Source organism: Aegilops tauschii, chromosome 3 (assembly GCF_002575655.3).
Source record: "Aegilops tauschii subsp. strangulata cultivar AL8/78 chromosome 3, Aet v6.0, whole genome shotgun sequence".
Taxonomy (NCBI): Eukaryota; Viridiplantae; Streptophyta; class Magnoliopsida; order Poales; family Poaceae; genus Aegilops; species Aegilops tauschii.
The window spans coordinates 381,919,234-381,928,569 of record NC_053037.3 but is presented as its reverse complement, the minus strand read 5'-3'; positions in this window follow the sequence as shown (position 1 = coordinate 381,928,569).

Sequence of the window (9,336 nt, the reverse complement as noted above, 5' to 3'; positions counted from 1 at the left end):
CCTTCTTCTTCTTATTCCTTGACCTTCTCCCTAGATGGGAGAAGGGTTTCCCCTCTGGTCCTTGACTTCCATGCCATGGGAGTGGCGAGAGCCCCTCCGAGATTGGATCTGTCTCTCTGTCTCTCTCTGTTTCTGCGTTCCAGATTCTGGCCTTTCACCGTTTCTTATATTCCCGGAGATCCGTAACTCCGATTGGGCTAAAATTTGGACACGATTTTTATCTGGATATTGGCTTTCTTGCGGAGAAAGAAGGGTACCAACCGCCTTACGGGGTGGCCACGAGGGCCCAGGGCGTGCCTGACCCCCTAGGGCGCGCCCCTCACCCTCGTGGGCCCCTCGGGCATCGTCTCGCGTTGATTCCACTTCCCAAAATTCACAGATATTACACAAAAAAATCTCCGTCAGTTTTTATCCCGTTTGGACTCCGTTTGATATGGATTTTCTACGAAACAAAAAACATGCAACAAATACGAACTTGCACTGGGCACTGGATCAATATGTTAGTCCCAAAAATAGTATAAAAAGTTGCCAAAAGTATGTAAAAGTTGTAGAATATTGGCATGGAACAATCAAAAATTATAGATACGACGGAGACATATCAGGAAGCGATGACGAGCCCAGATTCTGCAAAATGGCTTGAGGCCATGAAATCTGAGATGGGATCCATGTATGAGAAAAAAATATGGACTTTGGTTGACTTGCCCGATGATCGGCAAGCCATAGAGAATAAATGGATCTTCAAGAACAAGACTGACGCTGGCGGTAATATTACTGTCTACAAAGCTCGACTTGCTGCAAAAGTTTTTTGACAAGTTCAAGGAGTTGACTACGATGAGACCTTCTCACCTGTAGTGATGCTTAAGTCTGTCCGAATCATGTTAACAATTGCCGCATTTTATGATTATGAGATTTGGCAAATGGATGTCAAAACTGCATTCCTTAATGGATATCTTAAAGAAGAGTTGTATATGATGCAACCAGAAGGTTTTGTCGATCCTAAAGGTGCTAACAAAGTGTGCAAGCTCCAGTGATCCATTTATGGACTGGTGCAAGCCTCTTGGAGTTGGAATAAACATTTTGATAGTGTGATCAAAGCATATGGTTTTATACAGAGTTTTGGAGAAGCCTGTATTTACAAGAAAGTGAGTGGGAGCTCTGTAGTATTTCTAATATTATATGTGGATGACATATTATTGATCGGAAATGATACTAAATTTCCGAATAGCATAAAAGGATACTTGAATAAGAATTTTTCAATGAAAGACATCGGTGAAGCTGCTTATATATTAGGCATCAAGATCTACAGAGATAGATCAAGACACTTAATTGACTTTTACAAAGCACATACCTTGATAAAGTTTTGAAGAAGTTCAAAATGGATCAGTCAAAGAAAGGGTTCTTGCCTGTGTTACAAGGTGTGAAGTTGAGTCAGACTCAATGCCCGACCACTTCAGAAGATAGAGAGAAAATGAAAGTCATTCCCTATGCCTCAGCCATAGGTTCTATCATGTATTCAATGCTGTGTACCAGACCTGATGTGTGCCTGGCTATTAGTTTAGCGGGGAGGTACCAAAGTAATCCAGGAGTGGATCACTGGACAGCGGTCAAGAACATCCTGAAATACCTGAAAAGGACTAAGGATATGTTTCTTGTTGATGGAGGTGACAAAGAGCTCATCGTAAATGGTTTCGTCGATGCAAGCTTTGACACTGATCGGATGACTCTAAGTCACAAACCGGATACGTATTTATATTGAGTGGTGGAGCTGTCAGTTGGTGCAGTTCCAAGCAGAGCGTCATGGCGGGATCTACGTGTGAAGCGGAGTACATAGCTACTTCGGAAGCAGCAAATGAAGGAGTTCATATCCGATCTAGGTGTAATACCTAGTGCATTGGGTCCAATGAAAATCTTTTGTGACAATACTGGAGCAATTACCTTGGCGAAGGAATCCAGATTTCACAAGAGAACCAAACACATCAAGAGACGCTTCAATTCCATCCGCGATCAAGTCAAGGAGGGAGACATAGAGATTTGCAAAATACATACGGATCTGAATGTTGCAGACCCATTTACTAAGCCTCTCTCACGAGGATCAGCACCAAGACTCCATGGGTGTTAGAATCATTACTATGTAATCTAGATTATTGACTCTAGTGAAAGTGGGAGACTGAAGGAAATATGCCCTAGAGGCAATAATAAAGTTGTTATTTATATTTCCTTATATCATGATAAATGTTTATTATTCATGCTAGAATTGTATTAACCGGAAATTTAGTACATGTGTGAATACATAGACAAACAAAGTGTCCCTAGTATGCCTCTACTAGACTAGCTTGTTAATCAAAGATGGTTAAGTTTCCTGACCATAGACATGTGTTGTCATTTGATGAACGGGATCACATCATTAGAGAATGATGTGATGGACAAGACCCATCCGTTAGCTTAGCATAAATGATCATTTAGTTTTATTACTATTGCTTTCAACATGACTTATACATGTTCCTCTGACTATGAGATTATGCAACTCCCGAATACCGGAGGAACACCTTGTGTGCTATCAAACGCCACAACGTAACTTGGTGATTATAAAGATGCTCTATAGGTGTCTCCGGTGGTGTTTTTTGAGTTGGCATAGATCGATATTAGGATTTGTCACTCCGTGTATCGGAGAGGTATCTCTCGGACCTCTCGGTAATGCTCATCACTATAAGCCTTGCAAGCAATGTGACTAATGAGTTAGTTACGGGATGATGCATTACGGAACGACTAAAGAGACTTGATGGTAACGAGATTGTACTAGGTATGATGATACCGACGATCGAATCTCGGGCAAGTAACATACCGATGACAAAAGGAACAACGTATGTTGTTGTGCGGTTTGACCGATAAAGATCTTCGTAGAATATGTAGGAGCCAATATGAGCATCCAAGTTCCGCTATTGGTTATTGACCGGAGATGTGTCTCGGTCATGTCTACATAGTTCTCGAACCCGTAGGGTCCGCACGCTTAACGTTCGATGACGATTTATATTATGAGTTTTGTGATTTGATGACCGAAGTTTGTTCGGAGTCCCGGATGAGATCACGGGCATGACGAGGAGTTTCGAAATGGTCGAGACATAAAGATTGATATATTGGGCGATGTTATTCAGACACCGGATGAGTTCCGAGAGGTACCGGGTAACTATCGGAGTGTCGGAGGGTTATCGGAACCCCTCGGGGGAACTAATGGCCCTTCATGGGCCTTATTGGGGAGAGAGAAGGGCCACAAGGGGCTGGCCGCGCGCCCCCCTTTGGGTCCGAATTGGACTAGGGGAAGGGGGCGGCGCCCCCCTTTCCTTCCCTTCTCCCTCTCCCTTCCTCCTTCCCCCTTCCACCAAGTGGAATCCTACTAGGACTCCTCTCCTTGGCGCGCCCTACAGGGGCCGGCCGGCCTCCCCCTCGCCTCCTTTATATACAGGGGCAGGGGGCACCCTAGAACACACAAGATCAATTGTCTTAGCCGTGTGCGGTGCCCCCTCCACAGTTTACCACATCGGTCATATCGTCGTAGTGCTTAGACGAAGCCCTGTACCGGTAACTTCATCATTACCGTCGCCATGCCGTCATGCTGACGAAACTCTCCCTCGTCCTCAACTAGATCAGGAGCTCGAGAGACGTCATCGAGCTGAACGTGTGCTGAACGCGGAGGTGCCGTACGTTTGGTGCTTGGATCTGTTGGATCGCGAAGACGTTCGACTACATCAACCGCATTATTAAATGCTTCCTCTTTCGGTCTACGAGGGTATGTAGACACACTCTCCCCGCTCGTTGCTATGCTTCTCCTAGATAGATCTTGCGTGATCATAGGAAAATTCTGAAATACTACGTTCCCCAACATAGATGATATGCACGAGTAGAACACAAAGGAGTTGTGGGCGGTGATGTTCATACTACTTACCACCAATGTCTTATTTTGATTCGGCGGCATTGTGGGACGAAGCGGCCCGGACCAACCTTACATGTCCACGTACATGAGACCGGTTCCACCGACTGACATGCAACTTGTTTTGCATAAAGGTGGCTGGCGGGTGTGTGTTTCTCCTAATTTAGTTGAATCATATTTGACTACGTCCGGTCCTTGAAGAAGGTTAAAACAACAAACTTGATAAATCACCGTTGTGGTTTTTGCGTAGGTAAGAACGGTTCTTGCTACAAGCCGTAGCAGCCATGTAAAACATGCAACAACAAAGTAGAGGACGTCTAACTTGTTTTTGCAGGGCATGTTGTGATGTCATATGGTCAAGACATGATGTGATATGCGCTGTTGTATGAGATGATCATGTTTTGTAATATCGACAACCGGTAGGAGCCTTAGGCTTGTCCCTTAATTATTGTATGAAATGCAAGTGCCATGTAATTGCTTTACTTTATCATTATGCGTTAGCAATAGTTGTAGAAGCAATAGTTGGTGAGACGACCCCGACGCAACAATGGAGATCAAAGTGTCGAGCCGGTGACGATGGAGATCATGTCGATGCTTTGGAGATGGAGATAAAAAGCACAAGATGATGATGGCCATATCATGCCACATATTTTGATTGCATGTGATGTTTATCCTTTATGCATCTTATTTTGCTTAGAACGACGGTAGCATTATAAGATGATCCCTTCACTAAATTTCAAGATAGAAGTGTTCTCCCTGAGTATGCACCGTTGCTAAAGTTAGTCGTTTCGAAGCACCTCGTGATGATTGGGTGTGATAGACTCTACGTTCACATACAACGGGTGTAAGACAATTTTTGCACAAGCAGAATACTTGGGTTAAACTTGACGAGCCTAGCATGTACATACATGGTCTTGGAACACTGGAGACCAAAGGTCGAACGTGAGTCATATAGTAGATATGATCAACATAGAGATGTTCACCATTGAAGACTACCCCATCTCACATGATGATCGGACATGGGTTAGTTGATTTGGATCATGTATCACTTAGATAACTTGAGGGATGTTAATTTAAGTGGGAGTTCACAACACCCACAACTCTTTGTGTTCTACTCGTGCATATACATCTATGCATAGACCTAGCTCATGATGCCACTGTTGGGAACGTTGCATGAAATCAAAAAAATTCCTACGAACACCCCAGATCTATCTAGGAGAAGCATGAAAACGAGAGGGGAGAGTGTGTCTACGTACCCTTGTAGACCGTTAAGCGGAAGCGTATATCACGCGGTTGATGTAGTCGTACTCATCACGATCCAATCGTGATCCAAACCGATGAAGTACCGAACGGACGACACCTCCACGTTCAGCACATGTACGACTCAATGATGTCTCCTCCTCCTTGATCTAGCAACTGAGGGAGGATAAGTAGATGGGATCGATGGTAGCACGATGACATGACGGTGATGGTGGTGGGGTGATTCCGGCAGGGCTACGCCGAGCGCTACCGAAACAACAAAGACGAAGGAGTTATGAAGTAACGGGAGAGAGAGGGAGGCCAAGGGCTTGTGTGTCGTCTTGGGGCGCCCCCTCTCCTCTGTATATAGGTGGAGGGGCGTGGTGACCATCCTCCAAGCCCTGGGGGTACACCAAGCAGGAGGAGTTAGACTCCTAGTCCAATTCCCTCCTTTTTTCCATACATAGGTGGACTTTCCACCTCTCCCAAGCCACATGGGCCTTGAGGGACTTATGCGCCTGGCCCAATAAGGCCAGGGCACCTCCCCTCAGCCCATGTTGATCCTTGGTACATGGTGGAACCCTTGGTGGACTTCCGGACTCCTCCGTAAGTTCCCGGAACCTTCTGGAAGTTTCCCGGTACAATACCGAAAAAACTGAAACTTTTTCCGGAACCCTGAAAACAACTTTCCATATATAAATATTTACCTCCGGACCATTCTCGAGCTCCTGGTGACGTCCCGGATCCCATCCCGGACTCTGAACATCATTCAGTCACCAACATGCATATCCCAATATTACTCTATCGTCACCGAATGTTAAGTGTGCGGACCCTACGGGTTCGAGAATCATGTAGACATGACCGAGACACCTCTCCGGTCAATAACCAATAGCGGAACCTGGATGCCCATATTGGTTCCTACATATTCCACGAAGATCTTTTATCGGTTGAACCACGATGTCAAGGATTCGGTTAATCCCCTATGCAATTCCCTTTGTCCGGCGATATGTTACTTGCCCGAGATTCTATCGTCGGTATCTCCATACCTAGTTCAATCTCGCTACCGACAAGTCCCTTTACTCGTTCCATAATACAAGATCTCATGACTAACTCATTATCCACATTGCTTGCAAGCTCTTTACGATGTTGTACTAGCGAGAGGGCCCGGAGATATCTCTCCGTCACATAGAGTGACAAATCCCAGTCTCGATCCATGCCAACCCAACAGACACCTTCGAAGATACCTTTAGAGCATATTTATGATCATCCAGTTATGAAGTGACGTTAGATAGCACACAAGGTATTCCTCCGGTACGCGGGAGTTGCATGATCTCATGGTCTTAGGAATAGATACTTGACATGAAGAAAGCTATAGCAATAAACTCAAGTGATATGATCGAATGCTAAGCTTATGATTGGGTCTTGTCCATCACATCATTCTCCTAATGATGTGATCCCATTATCAAATGACAACTCGTGCCTATGGTTAGGAAACCTTAATCATCTTTGATCAATGAGCTAGTCTAATAGAGGCTCACTAGGGACATAGTATTTGTTTATGTATTCACACATGTATTTAAGTTTTCGGTCAATATAGTTCTAGCATGAATAATAAACCTTTATCATGAACAACGAAATATGATAATAACCAATTTATTATTGCCTCTAGGGCATATTTCCAACGAAAAAACTGTCGAGTCTTCCCCGGCTCCGTGTCGTTCCCTTCCTAGGCCTCGCCGTCGTCCACCGCCTTGGTGCTCTTGGCGCGGCATGGTCAACATGGTCAACGAACAGCATCCATCGGAAGAGGACTGTATGTGGAGAGGCTGACAGATGGGTCCACGACCGCACGCAAGGAAGTGCCTCCTTATTACGCGCAAAATAATGATTCCTCCACCTGACAGCGGGGACCCACCAGAAGGGCCTCTGTATTTTGCAAAAAAAAATCCCCCTGACAACTGGGACTCACTAGCTACATCTTCGCACGGAAGGAAGTGCCTCCTTACCCCCCCCCCCCGGCAGCTGGGACCCACCAGGTTGAAGCGTACGTAGCGTTATCTGTCTGGTCTCGAACATGTGCGTACATAGCGGTTGATCAGTCTCTCTACAGCGATGCACCATGGCCGAGTAAGGAGCGGCACGTGTCATAGTAGAGCTGCTGATGTAGCATGTCACGTAGTCCCGTTTATATCGTGCGCATGTACGTACAACCACGCTGCAAGAAAGTAAATATGACTATGTACATACATGCGTGCGCGGTCTCAAACGCATACAACGATGGCATCATGTTCATCGGCAGCCAACTGCTTGGGTCGGAACAGAGGAAATAGTGTTGTGTTCACCGAGAGGCAACCGACTGGGTCGGAATGTGTCTTGTTCAGCGGGAGCCAATCGGCTTGGATGGAACAGCCGAAACAGGGTCTGACGTACCATGGAATGGAGGAAACGACCTTCTGTTTGACCGGCTACGGTTGAAACGGGATCCTGTTCATGGGGAGGGGTGTGGCGTATCGTAAAACGGAGGAAACAGACTTCTGTTCGACCGTCTATGATCGAAATGGGATCCTATTCATCGGGAGGGATCTGGCGTACCGCAAAACGGTGGAAAAGGATTTCTCTCCAACCGCCTATGGTCGAAACGGAGTCCTGTTCATCGGGAGGGGTGTGGCATACCGCAAAACGGGACTCCACGGGTTGTTGTTCATCCACCGTCGACTTCCTCCAGCCTCCACCTGCTACTTTTCATCCACCGCCAACTTCCTCCAGCCTTTACCAGCCACTGTTCATCCACCGGCTACTGTTCATCCAGCCTCCACTGAGTCCTCTTCATCCACCACCAACCGACTGGGGTGTGTGGCGGCCTCCCCGGTGTCCTGTTCATCCAGCGACAACCACCTACTACCACGGGGGCCTGTTCATCCAGCGGCAACCGCCTACACACGTCTGGGGTACTGTTCATCCAACCCCCACCGGGAACTGTTCATCCAACCAACCGGCTGGACTCAACACATCTCGACTCGTTCTACGTATCGCGCGCGCGGTAGCAACAGGCACTGTTCATCCATAGGCAACCCAACCGGCTAGCTACGTCTCACACGGGGGTTCGATCAGCTTCAGTAAGCAGCAGCAACGATCGATCGGGTTTAGTTAGCAGCGAAGGAGTCGGACGGATTTAGTTAGAAGCGAAGGGATTGATTGATCGGCTTCAGTACGTGGCAGTGCGATCGCTCGGGGTTAGTAAACGAACTCCTCACTCGGGTTCAGTTATAGCAAACACGGCTCGCACCACGCACGCGTACGAGAGAGAAACGTGCAAACCACATTGCATCGCTCGACACAGACCACCGACCCTAGCCGGGAACTCCGCGAAAATTTTCCTCGCCCTTACTTCTACCACGATTTTTTATGTCATGGACGGCCTAAAGAATGTCATGCAGGTGCGTCCCCGGCCCGCCCAGGACGAAAAGACCATTTTCTGTCATGATTTTTTGTCATAGAAGTAGGAGCAAACCACATCTATGATGATACATGTTTTTGTCACAATTATCGTCATAGAAGTGTCATAACCATGATAGAAATATTTTTTTGTTCGGGCCATGATGTCACGGATGTGCCTTTTTTATTGTAGTGATAGGCGTGGTTTGCTCTGTCTTGACCAGCCACGAGGTCTCTTGTTCGAACACTAGGTGATTCATCTATTTTTCAAGCATTTTTTTGAGTTATAAATACACCACGGCCAGCGCGCGCCATTCTTCGTATTGGCCCGTGCATCTAAAGGTAGAGAGAGAGAGTGAGAGAGAGAGAGAGCAGAGATGGGACTTGCGAGTAAGTGAGTGAACATAGAGGTACGTGCTGATGAGTCGGTCCCTCTAAGGCTGGTTATAATGCTAGTATTATAGCTACTATCATGCATGCCAACTAGGAAATTTTGATGAGGTGTCATAGAATTAAATGAAGAAAAAGAGAGTTGAGTATCATATCGTGATACCGTATCATAATAAATACAATGCTACTATGTGTCATGCATGGCAATAAATAAAATACTACATGATACAAATATATGATACTATGCATTAGGAAGGTAGTATCATATGCGTGATACTAGTATATGATACTCTCCATTACAACCAGCCTAATCTATTGAAACTAATATGAAAACAAGTTATGCATGA